Below are 20,837 nucleotides of genomic sequence, written 5' to 3'. Positions count from 1 at the left end.
TGTATTATGTGGACCTCTTGTTTATAATGTCTTGTTTAATTGTTCTTAGTTGTTGACTATAACCTCTCTGTATGAATTCAGAAGCAGTCCTTTCAAGTTGCTGTTTCATCAGTGAATTATCTGTATTTAATTTAGCTATCCTAACAAATTGATTTTTTAACAATGTTTGGATAGATATGCGATGGGTGTAAGCTGGTTCTATGTAAATATGTATTTTTCCTGGATGGTTTTCTGTACATAGTAGTAATTATCTGACCAGTATGAAGTTTGTTTAGGGTTATGTCAAGGAAATTAATTGTATGAAAGGATACTTCACATTTAAACTTTAAGAACCCAGTGGTTGTAGCGATGTATGACTCAGATTTCCTGACTTCTGCTAGTGTACCTTCCCATAGTAAGAAAATATCATCCACAAATTTTTATAAAATTTCACATGTCTGTGATAGGGATTATTTTCACTGACTATATGTTTTTTCTCCCATCGGTACATTACAATGTTGGCATAGGTGTTGGTGACTGGGGTACCCATTGCCACACCTCTTGCCTGTTTATAAAACTTCTTTTGATATAAAAAGCTGTTATTAGTAAGTATAATGTCCAATAATTCACAGATTACATTAATGTGATGCTGTGTATGATCAGATAATTCAAGTAAATGTTTAATAAGTTGAATTCCTATCTCATTGGGAATAACTGTAAACCGAGTCTACATCTAATGTAACAAGAAAACAGTCTTTTGCTGGGTGTGACATAAGCCATTCCTTTTAGATGAGAAATGAAATTGGTCGTGTCCTTGATAATGGTACTTGTTACATGTAAATATTTCTTAAGCTGGTTAATAAGGTAGCTCGATAAGGGCTCTGTCACCCATTCTCTTGCTGACACTATTGGTCTAAGCGGGGGAGATACAAGGGATTTATGGACTTTAGGTATGCCATATATTACAGGTACAACAGGACTATCAGTTTTAAAGTACTTCTATAATTATTCTCCAATGAGGTTGTCCTTGAGCATATTTTCCAGTCTTAAGGAAATCTGCTTATTTATCTGTTTCACCAGTTGTTTGTGTATTTGCTCATAATCTGAGGTGGCTAGCATAGAGAACATTTGATTGTTGTAGTAGTCAAAGTTCATAATCACCATACCCTCACCTTTGTCTGCTGGTTTAATGACTATGTTTGAATTTGTAGTAAGATTCTTGACTGCCTGTATCTCTGATGCAGTCAAGTTAAAGTTGAGGAAGGGTATTTTATACCGGAAAGCTTTGCATCTTCTTCGATATTAAAATTATTTCACGTTTTACGTTAGGGTCAGTGGTTTATTCTTTACATTTACACAGGCAAGAGGTGTGGCAATGGGTACCCCGGTCACCAACATCTATGCCAACATTGTAATGTACCAATGGGAGAAACAACATATAGTCAGTGAAAATAATCCCTGTCTCAGATATGTGAATTTTTATAAAGGTTTGTGGATGACCTTTTCTTACTATGGGAAGGTACACTAGCAGAATTCAGGAAATCTGAGTCATTCATCTCTACAACCACTGAGTTCTTAAAGTTTAAATATGAAGTATCCTTTCATACAATTTGTTTCCTTGATGTAACCCTAAACAAACTTTATACTGTCAGATAGATATTACTATGTGCAGAAAACCATCCAGGAAAAATACATATTTACATAGAACCAGCTTACACCCACTGCATATCTGTCCAAACATTGTTAAAAATCAACTTGTTAGGATAGCTAAATTAAATACAAATTATTCACTATTGGAACAGCAACTTGAAAGGTCTGGACTGCTTCAGAATTAGAGAGAGGTTGTAGTCAACAACAGGTTAAAACAATTAAACAAGACATTATAAACAAGAAAGCCACAGAATACACACCTCTGTTACCACCAAAAGAGACGTACAATCGTCCACCAGTCATAATCATATCAAATTAAGATACACTCTTACACATGATAGAAATACATCAGTCATAAAGAACACTATCAAAAAATACTGGTCATACTAACTGAGATACCTGAGCTAAGGAATATTGTATGAGATTCACCAAGTTAGTTATAGAAGAGCTAGCAACTTAAAGAACATTCTTCATTATAAAGAGCAACCAAAAAATACATCTTACATTTACACTAATAAGCAAGGAATGTACAGATGTAATGACTGCACTTTTTGCAAGTACATTAACACTGACAAGTTTGTTAAACATCCATTCATAGGTTCATAGGTTCATAGGTTCATAGGTAGGTTCATAGGTAGGTCAGTACTAGGCTATCTGCCCGAGGGCATTTATAAGCCTAGCCAGAGTGTGTCAGCTTTTGCCACCCCATTGATTAATTAATTGAGCCTCTGTCAAGAAGAGCCAATGAAGTGATCCCAGGGGTGTATTTTCTGTTACCCATCCACTCATCAAAGTTTCTCTTGAAGAGTGTTAGTGAGGGGCTCTGCCTAATGTAGTTAGGAATTTTGTTCCAAAGCATGAGGAGTCTCTGTGACAGGAATCTATCCCTCCAGCATGTTCTATTTATTGTTGTGGCGAGGTTTAGCTCACTAGACCGAGTGGCTCGCAGTGACTTGGATTTCTTTAGGTGTAGCATGTTCATCAATTTTGAGTTGGACATGGCTTTGTAAGTCAGGCAGAGATCACCTCTGAGTAAGCAATATGCCACTGAGTACAGCTGGAGTTTTTCCAGTCGGGCTGCATAGGACATATGTTTGAGGCCAATAATCCTCTTGGTGAAGTACTTTTGTGGTCTTTACAGCTGTTGGAAGTGTCTTGTGAGTTACATCCCAAATGGGGAATTGTACTCTATGATGGGTCTGATGAGTGACGAGTAGAGGGGCACTATAACCTCTTTATTTCTAGATGTGAACCCTTTAGTAATTAGATGGGCTACATAGAAGGATTTCCTAACTACTTTGGCAATATGATTGTCAAAGGAGAGATTACTATCTACCTGGGTCCCCAGATCTCTTATTACCTCTTCTGTATTAAGGGGGCTGCCACCTATGTGGTAATTCATGGGTGTTTTGTTTTTCCCAAATGGGATAACTATGCATTTTTTGACATTTAGCTTAAGACCATGACTTTCACATCAGGTGTCCGTCTCAGTAAGGCCCTTTTGGAGGATGTCCATCTCAGCCGGAGAATCAGTTATGGCTCCCAGTTTGTAGTCATCGGCGAACTTGGTTAGCCATAGTCCTCCTGTGTTTGCCTGTACTTCTGAGAAGTATATGCCAAACAGTAGGGGTCCCAGGACCGAGCCCTGTGGGACACCACTTGTGACTGGTTTAGAGTCGGACCTGGAGCCCACTATTCTTATGGTGTGAGTTCTGTCTGTAAGCCAGTTGGCAACACATTTCATGACACAGGGGTTTATGTTCAGGCTGGTGAGTTTTTCTATAATTCCTGAGTGAGGAATGGTGTCAAAAGCCTTGGTGAGGTCAAGGTAGGCTGTGTAAACTACGTTCCCCTCATCTATGGCCTTGGTGACTGTCTCGAAGAAGTCAACCAGGTTTAGTAGGCATGATCTGCCCTTAACAAAGTCGAACTGGGTTGGGTCAAGTGTTTGGACATTCCCAATGTCTTTGTTAATGAGTTCCATGATGATGGGCTCCATAGCCTTGCAGACCAGGCTAGTCAGGCTTATGGGGCAATAGTTACCAGGGTCAGGGGTGGCCCCTCCTTTGTGGAGTGGAATAACCATTGATGTGTGCCATTCTATGGGCACATAGCCTGTGGAGAGGCTGAGGTTGAACAGTGTGTTTAGGTGGGGGGATTAGTTTGTTCTGTAGTTCATGCAAGACGCAGCCTGGGACACCATCTGGCTCCATTGACGCTGTGCTTTTGGCTTTTGAAAGGGCTTTTTCCACCTGTGCATCTGTAATTTCCGGGACACTACACTTTTCTGGTATTGTTGTGGGACCTTTCGGGGGTGAGAGGGGGTTGAAGTTTGCACTGAATCTATCAGCCAGGATGTTGGCAATATCAGTGGGTTCAGTATATTTTGTGCTATTTTGCACTAGCTCAGAGTATGTCTGCGAGTTGCCACTTAGATTCTTGACATAGCTAAAGAAGGCTTTGTGGTTATCTTTCAAATCCTTGGCTATTTTTCTTTCAAAGTTAGCCTTGGAGGATTTTATGAGGGACGTTCGTTTCTTACTGATACTGATCAGGGATGTCTTTTCTTCTTGGGATTTGCATTTTTTCTGAACTAGTTTCCTCCTTATATTGTATAGCCTGTTTATGGCAGGGGTACACCAGACTGGTTTTCTTCTCTTAGGGGAGTGAGTATTGGTTTTGCTAGGGATGGCACGATCCATGCTTCCTTGTAGGTGCTCATAGAGTGCATTTGTAAAGGTCCCTGCATCTTGGACACTGTTATCCTTTAGCGTGGGGGCTGTGAAACTTACCACCTCTGTCTTAAGTAAGGTGAAGTTTGCTATAGAAAAGTTTTTCACTGTGGTTTCCTTGGTTGGAGATGGTGGTGTGGTGTGGACATCCAGAGTGATTAGTTTATGGTCTGATCTAACCAGTGACAGGTTGACCTCCAGTGTGGAACACCTGTCGCCCATGTTGGTGATGACTAGGTCCAATATGTTTTCACCTCTGGTAGGGGAGTTTACCAGCTGATCCAAGGCATTTGAGTTGATAAATTCCAGTAAGCGCTGGACCTGGGAGTTTGTACTTGAGTAGTTTGCCCAGTTAATGGTAGGATAATTGAAATCACCCAATATCAGGGTGTTCGGTAGGACCTTCATGTTTTCCAGTGCCTCCAGAAAGGTCCTGGGTCATGGAGGGTGATCTGTAGTAGGCCACAATTTGCATTACAAATTTGCCTGATGTTAGTTGCACATGGATGATCTCGGAGGTATCATGCTGCGCCACTAACCTGGAGGTGTGGGTATCCTTGATGAATATGGATATACCCCCTCCTTTTGTGTTTCGGTCCATGTTCTGTGGCCAAAATGTGTAGTATGAGTTGTAGCCCAGTAGTTCTGGGGTGCTCTGTGGAGTCTTGAACCAGGTTTCAGTTACTGCACAGATGTCGATGTTCTCCATACTGAGGAGTGCTTCGAGTATGTGCATTTTGAGATTTAAACTCCTGGCGTTGAGTAGCATAACCCTCATTTTTTTATTTGTGCTGTTTATGGAGGTGGGTTTGACTTTTGAGCCTTGCCTAAAAAGGGCACTATGGGGCAGCAAGAGCCTTGGCCAGTATTCGAAAGCCTAGGGGTGACAGGTGCAAGCCATCTCTTGTGAAGCAATGGGGCTTGTCGAGCATGTCATCCCAGGCTGACAGACACTGGATCCCCTTTGAATGACACCAGAAGCTTAGCCAATTGTTGAAATTGATAATTTTTTCTTTATACTGCGGTATCATTCTTGGTGAGGACAGGATGCTACTCAGGGTCAGGGTCATACCCACCTGGGCTACATGATCAGAGAGCTCTTCCATGTCTCTTTTCATGTAGTCCAGGGAGGTACGTCTCAGGTCATTCACACCAACATGAACAATGACTGAGTCATATTTGTACTTGTTCTGGAGTGACCTGAGTGTTTGTGTTATGTGGCGGATTCTGGCTCCCGACAGGCAGTTAACAGTAACCTTCTCCTTGTCCAGCCTAGTGAGTTGGACGTCAATGTGTCTGACTATAAAGTCACCTATTACTAGTGTGTTAGGTGTGTTAGGTATGCTATTTCGCCTTAAGTGCTGTGATTGTGTGGCACACTGATTTTGTGTTTTATGTGTTGTCTGGTTTGTGATGGGAGGTGCAGGTTTTTTCGGTGTCTGCTTTGGAGGTTTGTGATACTTTTGCAGGTTTTTATTTAGAGCCTCCATGTATGATTTTGTGTATTTATGTGTATTTTTTTTGCCAGTGCTGGTTTAGTATGTCTATGTGAGGCTGGAGGTGTGGTGCAAGTGTTAACCTTCTCCTCATGACTGCCTGTTCCAGTCTTGGGTAGAGAGAGCTTAGCCTTCAGTTTAGCTATATAATTGCATCTCTTGCATATGTTAATGTTTTGTGGTAGGAGGAGAGGGCTGTCTGTGTACATGAGGCAGTTGTAACATTGCCACAGGATACCCATGTTCACCAGCTAGACTGGAGAGTATATCTGAAATTGCCCTTTGGTCATGCCTGAATAGTAGGGTGAGCTGCTTAGTCGCTTGCTTGGTGAGGGGTGAATAATGAGCCTTGCCCTGCTGGGCAATTAAGTGTCAGGGTATATTAGTGCTTGCTGTTAGGTCTGAGCAAGTGCTGGACTGTAGGATGCTTTTTAAGTGCTTAGGTTGAGAGTTAGACTGCTTTCATGGGAAAAACTGAAGAGGAGACTTGGTTGAGCCAGGATAAATTTAGCCCTAGCTAACTGGCACTGCCTTGATGTGCAAAACTGTGCAAACACAGTTTTTACAGCAGGAAAATGAAAGAGATAGAAATTAGCCAAAAATGGCTTATAAACTACTAACTTCTGGGCTGGAACCACTCCTCCAGGGACAGATGCTGCTTAAAGCTCCCTCTCTCACAGGTGAACAGAGAAACCTCCCTCTATCCAAGTAAAGTATGGGCAACACAGCCCTGAATTCAACACTCACCTGAAAACCAGACTATACTAGCTTAGAAAGGTGGGAAACAAGGAAATTTTTGTTTTTGAAAAGATAAGGCAAAAACAGTAAAAAATACACTTAAAACTGTTTTAAATGACTACAAACAGTAAAAAATGCACTTAAAACAGCTGTAGATGACTACAAGCAATCAGAAAATGCTTTTAAACAAATTACCCAATTAACCAGTAAAAAAAATCACAAAACTGAGCCCTGTTCATGTAGTCTTCAATCATTCAAGTTCTAACTGCACACTCCTGCCACTGGGGTGCAGGGGAACCTTCTCCAAAAAAGAAGGCCTGGATTAGTGTTCAAGTTATACAAACAAAACTAGATTCAGCAGGCCTGGATCTAGTCTATGATACTACAAAGATGGTGCACCAATTTCAGTAAGAAACAATTCAAGTATGCAGGCACTATAAGCCTTTAAACAGAAATTCCCAGCTCAGAAGGGCACAGTTCAGCCTCTCCTCCCACAAGAGTGCAGACCATGAATCTTCTTAATGTAAAATAACTGGCCTGAAGCCCAAGTGCTTAAACCAGAACTAATACACTTTTAGAATAACAGACACTGAGCCTTCAATCAGCAGTTCCCAACTTAGAAGGATGTAAGCTACCTGTCCTGCCACAACAGTGCAGACCACAAACCTTCTTAATGTAAAACAATTGGTCTGAAGCCCAAGTGCTTAATCCAAAAGGCTTAGAATCATAGTTACACCAAGCAGTAATAAATACAATTGAGTAGTTTTAAGATGACACAAAAGCAAAATAAAGTAGGAAGAAACACAAATACAGTAAAAGCAGATGAAAAAATGGAAATTTTTTTTGAGTGAGCAAATAAGATGGGCCTAGGAGGAGTATCCAAATGCAAATTTACAAGAGGGGCGGGCAGTTTCAAAGCCACCAAGATTAACACCAAAACAAAAGCAGGCAGGGTGGGTGGGGAACTAACTGAAAAAAACAGAGCCACAACTTCCAGCTAGATAGTATTCAATGCAACACAAATAAATCAATTTAAATGCTGTATTATTTGAAAAAAGTGCAGATAAAGATTTACTTAAATTCAATTATACGTCCAGTTGATTGCATGTAGGTCTTAGCTGGCCAAAGCTCAGAGTTTAAGCAGAAAATAATCCAAAATGTACCACTTACATAAGGCAGAAACCAAATAACAATGAAGTGAACTACCCCCACTTATTACTGGCTATTCAGGAATTCTAACAAGCATTAACTGAAAAAACAGAGCCACAACCTCCAGCTAGATTGTATTCAATGCAACACAAATAAATCAATTTAAATGCTGTATTATTTGAAAAAAGTGTAGATAAAGATTGACTTACATTCACTTATACATCCAGTTGATTGCATGTAGATCTTAGCTTGCCAAAGCTCAGAGTTTAAGCAGAAAATAATCCAAAATGTACCACTTATATAAGGCAGAAACCGAATAACAATGAAGTGAACTACCCCCACTTATCACTGGCTATTCAGGAATTCTAACCGGCATTAACTGAGAAAACAGACCCACAACTTCCAGCCAGATAGTATTTAATGAAACACAAATAAATCAATTTAAATGCTGTATTATTTGAAAAAAGTGCAGATAAAGATTTACTTAAATTCACTTATAAATCTAGTTGATTGCATGTAGGTCTTAGCTGGCCAAAGCTCAGAGTTTAAGCACAAAATAATCCAAAATGTACCACTTATATAACGCAGAAATGGAATAACAATGTAGTGAACTACCCCCACTTATCACTGGCTATTCAGGAATTCTAACAAGCATTAACTGAAAAAACAGATCCACAACTTCCTGCTAGATAGTATTTAATACAACACAAATCAATTTAAATGCTGTATTATTTGAAAAAAGTGCAGATAAAGATTTATTTAAATTCACTTATACATCCATTTGATTGCATGTAGGTCTTAGCTGGCCAAAGCTTAGAGTTTAAGCAGAAAATAATCCAAAATGTACCACTTATATAAGGCAGAAACCGAATAACAATGAAGTGAACTACTCCCACTTATCACTGGCTATTCAGGAATTCTAACAAGCAATAACTGAAAAAACAGAGCCACAACTTTCAGCTAGATAGTATTCAACACAACACAAATAAATCAATTTAAATGCTGTATTATTTGAGAAAAGTGCAGATAAAGATTTACTTAAATTCACTTATACATCCCGTTGATTGCATGTAGGTCTTAGCTGACCAAGGCTCAGAGTTTAAGCAGAAAATAATCCAAAATGTACCACTTATATAAGGCAGAAACTGAATAACAATATAGTGAACTACCCCCACTTATCACTGGCTATTCAGGAATTCTAACATGCATTAACTGAAAAAACAGAGCCACAACTTCCTGCTAGATAGTATTTAATACAACACAAATAAATCAATTTAAATGCTGTATTATTTGAAAAAAGTGCAGATAAAGATTTATTTAAATTCACCTATACATCCAGTTGGTTGCATGTAGGTCTTAGCTGGCCAAAGCTCAGAGTTTAAGCAGAAAATAATCCAAAATGTACCACTTATATAAGGCAGAAACCGAATAACAATGAAGTGAACTACCCCCACTTATCACTGGCTATTCAGGAATTCTAACAAGCATTAACTGAGAAAACAGAGCTACAACTTCCAGCTAGATAGTATTCAATGCAACACAAATAAATCAATTTAAATGCTGCATTATTTGAAAAAAGTAAAAGTGCAGATAAAGATTTACTTAAATTCACTTATACTTCCAGTTGATTGCATGTAGATCTTAGCTGGCCAAAGCTCAGAGTTTAAGCAGAAAATAATCCAATATGTACCACTTATGAAAGGCAGAAACCGAATAACAATGAAGTGAACTACTCCCACTTATCACTGGCTATTCAGGAATTCTAACAAGCATTAACTGAAAAAACAGAGCCACAACTACCAGCTAGATAGTATTAAATGCAACACAAATAAATCAATTTAAATGCTGTATTATTTGAAAAAAGATGTGACTTTTGAATTAAGAGCATTTGGTAATAGCAACACACAACACTTAATATACATAGCAAACTGCTCCAAATGCAAAGCATGCTACATAGGCAAGACAAATAGAAACTTAAAAGAGAGAGAATAGGTCAACACATGTCAGACATCAGGAGGAGTGTTCAAACAAATGCCTTATATAAACATATTCTTAATACAGATCTAACTCATTCTTTTAAATTTGCTTTTTTGTAAGTTATTCATGCACTGCTTAGAGGGGGTGACATAAAATTACAGACAGAGAGGATAGAACTGCAATGGATTTTTAGATTTAAGGCACATATACCCCCTGGTTTGAATGACATAGTTGCCATTAAGCCTTATTTTAAGTACATACATGCTCAAATACACTGAACTTTTTGTATTTATCTGTATCCTATATGTTTAAAAAAATTGTAAAATTAAATTTTATAAGTGCCTTCATTATTTTTTACATTTCTTACTGTTATTGTCGCTTACATTTTTATACATATAATTTTACACACATTTTACTTATTTTTATCTTATTATGTAACTACAGTTTTAACTTGTGCCTAGATCATGTGACTACACCTTGATTATTTTGTTTGTTTGATTATTTGTTTATATCTTTGTTTACAAAGAAAGTCTGAATGGGATAAATCCGTTTTTCATTGGAGGAACAGGGGATAAAAACTCCATATTTAATACTGGTTTAGACATGTATACATATATATTTTATAGTTATATGATATCAGAAAGAATACAAAATATAGGTAAGTATGCATACATAAGAGGGAAAAAAATTATAATACCTTACATAAACATACATAGCATGCATAGGCATAAACAGTGTTAAATATTCATTACAAATAGGCACAGGCTTGTATATAGCAAAGATACATAAAACATTGAAGATACTGTAATATTTCCTACAATTTACAGCAATTAAAATAATGAAAATAAGAGGCAACTTAACTATGGAAATATTGGAAAGGGGAAGGTGGTCGATAATGAAATATAGTACGATATGTCAGTAGTAGAGCAACTATGAAAATATTGTTACATATAAGATTGAGAAGTGGAGAAATTAGGAAAGTGAGAATGGTTGGGGCTACTTGGGCTGTTATTAGCAGGATTCATTTTGGATATATGAGGAAAGAGAGAGTGTGATGAAACTGTGGAAGACATTGATCTAATTGCTGGGAAGAAGAGCTTGAGTCTTGTTAACTGTGAGCCTGTGATTGATGCAATTTATGTAAACAAAATTACTCCTTGTGGTTAATTGAGTACATTTCTGGCCAATTATTTGGAGAAAAAGGTAGCAGATCTGGCCAAAAAAGTATTCTAGTTCTGAGCTGAGCAGTACCAGGGATAATTTTTACTTATACATTGTTTTAGTAGTTGTGAAGATAGGTGAAGGTTGCCAGCCTAGCCAGATATAATTTTGTAGAGAATTCTATCATTTGTATATGTTAATATAAGCCACAGGCTTGTTCTCTTAAATGGGAAAAAATTGTGTTAAATGTGGAACTGCAAACATGTAACAACAGTGCACTCTGCTGTAACAAAGCTGACAAGTCAATGCTTTGATGTCAAAACTTGGAGCTGATATGTCTGGATGAAGAAATTCTGCCTATTGTTTTGAGGCCAAAGTTAATGGCTAGATTTTGCATATATAATTTCTTTTATTGCTCTGGTTCCTGACCAGCTGCAAGATCAAAGGGGCTATTAACCTCTGAGAGTCTGTTAGCCTGGGAACCAGAAGGAACTGATGTAATCTGAAATGAATCAGTGGTACTATGTTATCAATTTAAGGACAGAAAGAATGAGAGCATTAGAGCATTTGTCTTGAGAACATCCAACATCACCAGCACTGCCTGTATCTATATGTAAGTAAGATTTTAGAACTGTGTTTTCTCTTTGATATAGCTAAGGAATAGGAAGATTAGACTTGTTTGTTTTTCTGTGATGTCAGAACTTTTCTAAGGTATTATTTTAAGTATTTCTCTGTGATCTCTGAACTCTTGACTAGCACTGTGTAGTAAGAAGTATTGTCTTGTGTTTTTATTATTTATTATTAAATATTTTTAAACCTTTCAACGGTGTCTGTTTTGTGCAGAAATAATTTAAGCTCTAAGAGTACATTGCATGTATATAGTGATACTGCACTAAGTCACTCCAAATAAGTCTTGACTGTTCAGTCGCACTTACAATTTGGATAATAATATTGCACAGTACAACTGAATACTCTTTCATAAGGGCCTTTGAATAGCTGATAAATATTAGCTGGGTGGTGGCAGTGATTTTTACTGTATAGTCTGGGTAAAAGGGGCACAGCTGGAGAACCTGTGCCAGCCTTCCCCAGGAGTGTCCGTGTGGTTGTATAAACTCTTATCTCAAAGAGTGTGTGTGTGTGTGTCAGCTACTTGGGCAGGGACACAACGCACTGCTTGGACAGAGAGGGTGCTGGAGGTTTTAGCTTGCCTACTAGGGTGAGATCTGGACCCTATAGCTGTGCTAGTGGGGAGTCTTATTGGGGACCTGGAGATAAAGGGAGAAACCAGCTCCAGACTGACTGTGATCTCTGTGTGCTCTTAAGGGAAATTGTACTTTACTGTGTGTGTATTTATTATCCTTTCCCTATATGGACACCCCCCACTGGTGTTAGTGGTGAGAATTGAGTTTCCTTGATTGCTGGGCCAGTGCACGGGTGTCACAGTAGTAATTTGAAAGTATGTGTCTGGTGTGTCTATTTTATTTGCAGCAGGATACAGTTCCAATGTTTGTGACTTGGTGGGAGTATAGAGAAACCTCAGATGAGTTGCTTGTTTTAGACATGGAGAAGTGTGATTTGTTACCTGAACCCCAGCACAAGTTCAAACCAAGAAATGCTTGTAGCTTGTAAACACTTTAATAAGATATACAAATGTGCAGAGCATACAGCTTTCAGGTACAACCCTGCTTCAGTGCAAAGACATATATGTGTTCTAACAGCTGTTTTATATCAAAAGACAGTGAACACATGACATTCATAGCCAATAAAATCTAAACAAATTAAAACTCTTTCATCATGTAACAATTATATGGCTTCCTAAAACATACAAATTGCCTATGCAACATCTATAAGTATATATACACATGGAAATGTATATACACAAAATAAATACAAACAATACCTTCATCTCTTTAATTGCATTTGCTTCTTAACCAGTACTGGCTTAATACTAACTGAAAATACTTTCTGTGATTTAAAAAGCTTGTTTCAGCTACATATTGTACTTATTTTACTGCCTGCACTTTAACAAAGTCAATTTTGTGTTTAAATTACCTGTTTAACTGTTGTAGGCTACACACTCAAGTGTGATAACCGTTTCTGTGCATTAAAGTGTTTTTTTTATTGAATCTGCTTTATTTTCTGAAAAGAAAAAACAAAAAAAACCCCCCAAAAATATACTTGTATTCCTACCTTTCTAAGCTAGTATAGTCCAGTTTTCAGGTTAGTGCTGAATTCAGGGCTGTGTTACAAGTTTCTGTGTTTGCCCATACCTTACTTAGATAGAAGGAAGTTTCTCTGTTCATTATGAGAGAGGGAGCTTTGAACAGCCTATCTGTCCCTGGAGGAATGGTTTCAGCCCAGAAATGAGTAGTTTATTGACCGTTTTGGGCTAATTTCTATCTCTTTCATTTACCTGCTATAAAACCCACATTTGCAAGGTTTTGCACACCATGCAGCGCCGGTTAGCTAGGGTATAACTATTCCCGGCTCCACAAAGTGTACTCTTCAATTTTTCCCTTGGAACTAGACAAACTTTCAACTTAAGCACTCAAACCATTCATTTTTCATACCGGCACTTTCTCAAAACTCATAGCAAGCACTAATAAACCTTAGCACTAGACCCCCCCTCTATACTGTAGAGAAGGACAAGGCTCTCTATTCGACTTTACCAGCCAATCAGTAAAACAGTTCACTGTACCCATCCAGACATGTCCAAAGGGCAGTTTCAGATGTACTCTCCGGTCCAACTGGTGAATTTGGGCATTTTGAGGCAATGTTACAATTGCCTCATGTACACAGACAACCCTCTCCTCCTTCCACCAAACACTAATACATGCGAGAGATGCAATTATACAGCCAAACTGGAGGTTAAGCTCTCTCAACCCAAGACTGGACCAGGCAGCCAAGAGGAGAAGGGAATTACTTGCATCACACCACCAGTCTCACATAGACCTATGAAACCAGCACCGGTAAAAAACACACATAAATACACAAAAACATACCCGAATGCTCTAAATAAAAATCTGCAGAAGCAGCAGAGACCTCCAAAGCAGACATCGAAGCAACCTCCACCCCCCAACACAAACCATGAAATACATACTTCACAAAACCAGTGTGCCACACAATCATAGCCCTTAAGGCAAAATAACATACCCAACACACTAGTAATAGGTAACTCTATAGGCAGGCACACTGATGTCCCACTCACTAGGGTGAATAAGGAGAAGGTTACTGTTAGCTGCCTGTCAGTTGCCAGGATCCGCCACATAACACAAGCACTCAAGTCACTCCAGAACAAGTACAAATATGACTCTGTCATTGTTCATGTTGGTGTGAATGACCTGAGCCGTACCTCCTTGGACTACATGAAAAGAAACATGGAGGAGCTCTCTGATCATGTAGCCCAGGCCGGTATGACCCTGACCCTGAGTAGCATCCTGCCCTCACCAAGAATGATACCAAAGTATAGAAAAAAAATTATCAATTTCAACAATTGGCTAAGCTTCTGCTGTCATTCAAAGGGGATCCAGTGTCTGTCAGCCTGGGATGACATGCTCGACAACCCAAGCTGCTTTGCTAGAGATGGCTTGCACCTGTCACCCTTAGGTTTTGAATACTGGCCAAGGCTCTTGCCACCCCCATAGTGCCTTTTTTAGGCAAGGCTCAAAAGACAAACCCACCACTGTAAATAGCACAAGTAAGAAAAAACTGAGGGTAATGCTACTCAATGCCAGAAGTCTAAACCTCAAAATGCACGCACTTGAGGCACTCCTCAGTATGGAGAAAATTGATATATGTGTAGTAACAGAAATCTGGTTTAAGGCTCCAGAGAGCACCCCAGCACTACCAGGTTACAACTCATACCATACATTTCGGCCACAAAACCCGGACCGAAATACAAAAGGCGGGGGAGTATCCATATTCATTAAGGATTCCCACACCTCCAGGTTAGTGGCACAGCACGATGCTTCAGGGATCATCCATGTGCAACTAACAATGGGCAAAACTGCTATTCAAATTATAGCTTGCTACAGATCACCCACCATGTCCGAGGACCCCCACTCCGCATTCATGTAAAAACTGAGAAACATAAAGGTCCTACCAAACACCCTGATATTGGGTGATTTCAATTACCCAAATGTTAACTGGGAGAACTACTCAAGTACAAACTCCTTTGCCCAACATTTCCTAGAATTTATAAACTCAAATGCCCTGGATCAACTGGTCAACACCCCCACCAGAGATGACAACATATTGGACCTGGTCATCACCAACATGGGCGACCGGTGTTCCACACTGGAGGTCAACCACTCACTGGTTAGATCTGACCATAAACTAATCACTCTGGATATCCACATTCCACCACTACCCCCAGTAAAAGAAACCACTGTGAAAAACTTTCCAAAAGCAAACTTCACGTTACTTAAGACCGAGGTGGGAAGTTTCAAAGCCCTCATGCTAAAGGATAATGCTGTCCAAGCGCAAAATCCTTTACTAATGCACTCTCTGGGCACCTACAAGAATGCATGGATCATGTTATCCCAAGCAAAACCAAGACTCACTCCTCCAAGAAAAGGAAACCAGTCTGGTGGACCCCTGCCATAAACAAGCTATACAACAGAAGGAGGAAACTAGTACAGAAAAGAGTAAAATCCCAAGAAGGGAAGACATCCCTGATCAGTATCAGCAAGAAACTATGTTCCCTCATAAAATCATCCAAGGCTAGCTTCAAAAGAAAAATTACCATGGACTCCAAAGATAACCACAAGGTATTCTTTAGCTATGTCAAGAATCTAAGTGGCAATTCTCAGATCTGCTCAGAGTTAGTGCAGAATGGCACAAAATACACTGAACTGACTGATATAGCCAATATCCTGGCAGACAGGATCAGTACAAACTTCACCCCCCTCTCACCCCCAAAAGGGCCCATAACTTTACCAGAAGAATGTAGTGCCCCTAAAATCACAGACACTCAGGTTAAAACAGCCCTCTCCAAAGCCAAAAACACAGCATCAATGGGACCGGATGGTGTCCCAGGCTGCGTCCTACACAAGCTCAAAGATGAACTAACCCCTCACCTAAACATACTGTTTAAACTCAGCCTCTCCACAGGCTACATGCCCTCAGAGTGGCGCACAGCAATGATTATTCCACTCCACAAAGGTGGAGCTACAACGGACCCCAGGAACTATTGCCCTATAAGCCTGACTAGCTTGGTCTCCAAAGCTATGGAGTGCATCATCATGGATCTCATTAACAGAGACATTGGAAACTTCCAAACACTGGACCCTACCCAGTTCGGCTTTGTTAAGGGCAGATCATGTCTCCTAAACTTGGTGGACTTCTTTGAGACAGTAACCAGGGCTATAGATGAGGGAAAGGTGGTCCACATAGCCTACCTAGACCTTGCAAAGGCCTTTGACACCATTCCCCACTCAGGTATTATAGACAACCTCACCAGCCTGAACATAAACCCCTACATCATGAGATGGGTTGCCAACTGGCTCATGGACAGAACCCACATGGTAAGAGTTGTGGGAGCTAGGTCTGACTCTAAACCAGTTACAAGTGGTGTTCCCCAGGGCTCAGTCCTAGGATCCCTTCTGTTTGGCATATACTTCTCAGAGGCACAGGCAAGCACAGGAGGACTATGGCTGACCAAGTTCTCAGACGACTGCAAACTAGGGCCTATAATTGACTCTTCGGCTGACACAGACATCCTACAAAAGGGTCTCACTGAGACAGATATCTGGTATCAAAACCATGGCCTCAAGCTAAATACCAAAAAGTGCATAGTCATCCCCTTTGGAAAAAACAAAGTACCCACAAACTACCACATAGGTAGTAGCCCCCTAAATATGGAAGACATAATAAGGGATCTGGGGACCCAAGTAGATAGTAACCTCTCTTTTGATAATCACATTGCCAAAGTGGTTAGAAAATTCTTCTATTTGGCTCACCTAATCACAAAAGGGTTTGCATCTAGATCGAAAGAGGTCATTGGGCCCCTCTATGCATAACTCATCAGAACCATCATAGAGTACAATGCCCCATTTGGGATGTACCTTACAAGACACCTGCAACAACTGGAAAGACCACAGAAGTACCTCACCAAGAGGATCACTGGCCTCAAGCAGATGCCCTATGCAGCTCGACTGAAGAAACTCCAGCTGTACTTGGTTGCATACCGTCTACTCGGAGGTGATCTCTGCCTGACATACAAGGCCATATCCAACCCAGAATTGATGGACATGCTCCACCTAAAGAAAACCATATCCCCTCGAGCCACATGCTCCAGGGATCTAAACTTCACCACAACAATAAATAAGACATGCTGGAGGGATAGATTCCTGTCTCAGAGACTTCCCATGCTCTGGAACAAGATTCCAATCTACATTAGGCAGAGCTCCTTGCTAACCCTCTTCAAGTGAAACCTTGACGAGTGGTTGGGAAACAGAAAGTTTACCCCAGGGATCACTTCAATGGATCTGCTGGACAGAGGCACAGGGAACTAATCTAAGTGGGCAGCAAAAGCCAACACATTCTGGCTAGGCTTATAAATGCCTTTGGGCAGGTAGCTTAGTACCTACCTATGAATCTATGAACCTATGCTGTGGTTAGTCTGGGTGACTATGAGCCCAAAGTCTTATTATCCATGCATACTCTCTCATTTCCAATAAATTATTTAAGTCACCTCCTCTTACATTCTTATACATTCTATCAATCACTCTGAACACAAAGCTATGTTCATGGCCATCTTTAACTATATGCTTGGCTAATGCATTTGATAAATTATTTCTACAAATCTCAGAACAATGTTCTATTATACGACCTTTTAGTTTTCTACTACATTTACCTTTACAGAATGCAGGACATTTTATGCATGTCACCAGACAGACAATATTCACTGTATTACATGTAGCAAATAAATCAAACTTATATTCTTTCCCTGAGCTAGGATATACAAAAACTGTACTGTCTGAAGAAATATATCTGCAGCTCACGCAATTAAAACATGGAAATGTTCCATTTTTTACTTATTATTCTTTCTTTATTTACTTGTGATCTAACATCCTTATAGCAAAGTCTTCTTTTAAGATTAATACAATTTCTATATGCAAACTTAGGTTAATTCGTAATGAGCTTCTTTAGTTCAGGCATACTTTCTAATATTCCCCATTTTCTCTTTATTATTTCTTTCACTCCATGAGTTCTTGTGTTAAAAGTAGTAATATATCTGGGTCTATATTATAACACTGAAGTCTTACAACTTTGAATGTTATAATATTGAACCCAGTAGAGAGAAACACCAGAAAACCGAACAGTCAGAATAGCAAATTTTTTCCCACGGAAAAAATTTGCTGTTCCGACAAACATACACACAACACAAGCATGCAAAAATAAATAATCCACACACACTTCACAAAACCCTACACTAAACCATACATACACCACCAGCTATCCACTTACCTTAACCCAACCCTAACCATAAGGTCCGTCACTATTGCACACTCACCTTACCTGCTCCCTAACTCTAACTCACCTACCCCACCCTAACCCTCACGTTCACACAATCGCACACTTACCTGACCCATGCCCTAACCCTAACTCACCTAACACATGCCCAATCGCACACTCACCTTCGTTCACACACTTACTTTAACCCGGTCCGTAACCTTCGCTCCACAGTCAAGGAAACAGCGAAGCTGCAGAAACGGCCCACCAAATACTTTCCCTAGGAAAGTATTCAGTGTTCTACGGCTTTGCTATTTCCAGTGTTCGCTCTACTGGGTTTGATATTATAACATTCGAAGTTGTAAGACTTCGATGTTATAATATAGACCCATATATCTGACATCACCAGTTCTATTATTAACCATTTGTGATGATAGTTGTTGGGGTTTAAAATAAGGTTTTTCTGTCATATCTCTCAAAGTCATTATCAGACATAGTTTATTCGAGAAGGGTATTATCATAGCCTCTTAGTTTAAAGTAATTTGCAAGCTCTCTGATCTATGTCAGACAACTACTTTCATTGGTATTCAATCTACTTACCCTAAGCATCTGACGTTTTACTATGCCTTTAAATATATGAGGGGCATGTTTACTTTGCTGATGCGTATAACTTTTAGCCTGCACTGTTTTTCTATAAATTGTTGTTTCTACACCTTCTGGGCTTTCCATAATTTTCACATCCAGAAAACATATTTCTCTGTCTGAAAATTTTAACTTAAATTTCAGAAAATTGGTTGTGTCACTCAAATAACTAACAAACGCCTCTAATTCACTTTGATCACCTCCCCAAACCAAAAAAATATCATCCAAAAAACGTTTAAAAAATTAAAACCTTACTTCTAAAATTTGATTTTTCATCTAAAACATATTTCTCTTCCCACTGACTTAGTACTATATTAGCATATGAATTTGCAACTGGTATTCCCATAACACACCAGTGCGCTGTAGGTATATTCGATCATCAGACATAAATATGTTGCTACTTAATATTATTTCCAAAAACTGACATATGTTCTGTATCTTCCTAGAATACATATCAGTTCTATTTCTTAAAAAGTCACATGTTGGTTCAACACCATATTCATTTGGCACATCCTGATAATTATGTGGAAAGCATATATACATTACTTCTGTGGTATTCCTTGGTTTGTACAAACCTTCATTTGTTTAGTGTTTTGGGGGTGAAGGAGCTAACTACTATTCTGTGGTCCAAGAAGAAAAGTGTGTATCAAGTACTTTTCTGTTAAAAATGTGCATGCATCCGGATATTTCTGTGGGAAACATATGTGGTAATCCTTGGTTTGCACAAACCTTTGTTTACCTGTGAGGTGGAGGTGGGGCACCCAATAAACCTTCAGTTGTACTACATGAAAAGTACGTTTCAAGTGCTTATTGTTGACAAAAGGGTGCACAGACAGATTATGTTTTGTAAGTAATACATTAGTTACATGATAGTTATCTGTTTTATGTTACATAGGATTATATCACCCAAGCCTCCAAATCCATGGAAACCCCATTTCAGTGACACAGAAAATGAGGTGATAATATAGGCTCTGAGGTACTATGGAGCCTTTCTGCTTGAGAGAGGATGTGGGAAGATGGCCGCCAGAAAGGATATCTGGAACCAGTTAGTGAACAATGTCAATGCAGTTGAAGGCTGCAGCAGAAATTATGATTAGGTGCAGCATCAGACCACTGATATGATTTCATCAGCCCAGAGGGGAGCAGCTGCAGTTGCCTGAGAACAGCTGGCTACAGGAGTGGACCTGCTACTGAGCCACCACCAAAACCAAATGAGACAGCTCTGTGGGACTATGCACTGTGTGCTTGATCTTAGTGCTGATGTGGCTGGGAGGTCAAGTGTGTCCCAGGAGCGTCTTCTTGGTAAGTTTACATATGGCAATTTTTATATTAGAATAAAATATATAATCTGATGACTACTTCCTGTGAAATATTTTTTGTGTCTGTACCTATTCATAATTAATAGAGTTATACAAGAGAGTTGTTAAGTACACATAGGTGTGGGAGGATGTCTCAGGTAAGCTTCAGTTTCAGCTCTTTCTTACAGGACATATAATGTAGGTGATTGTGTATTCACTATCCCCCTTTGTTATTTCTATTGTGATGCTTAATTTCCATCCTTTCCTTGCTTCATTTCTTCCAGGACCATCTTCCCTGCAAACTGTGTAGACATCTGCAAATGATAATCAAATGTTTGTTTGCTTATTACTAAGCATTATTTAGATATATAATTATCTGTATGTGTGAGGAGGGTATACTGAGTGTCTGTATTGCTATACCATCTGTGATTGTGTGACCAGTGTTACTTTTTTATCATCTGTATTGGTTTAATATTTTTGTGTAGTAGTAATTTCAATACTGTGTTTGTTGCTTATTATCACAGGTGATCCTGACAGTGGAAGTATAGGACTTCTATCAC

Source organism: Protopterus annectens, chromosome 11.part0, assembly GCF_019279795.1.
Source record: "Protopterus annectens isolate FY-2018-M chromosome 11.part0, PAN1.0, whole genome shotgun sequence".
Classification (NCBI taxonomy): Eukaryota; Metazoa; Chordata; order Ceratodontiformes; family Protopteridae; genus Protopterus; species Protopterus annectens.
The sequence above is the reverse complement of the archived record's forward strand: the minus strand, read 5'-3'. Positions refer to the sequence as shown.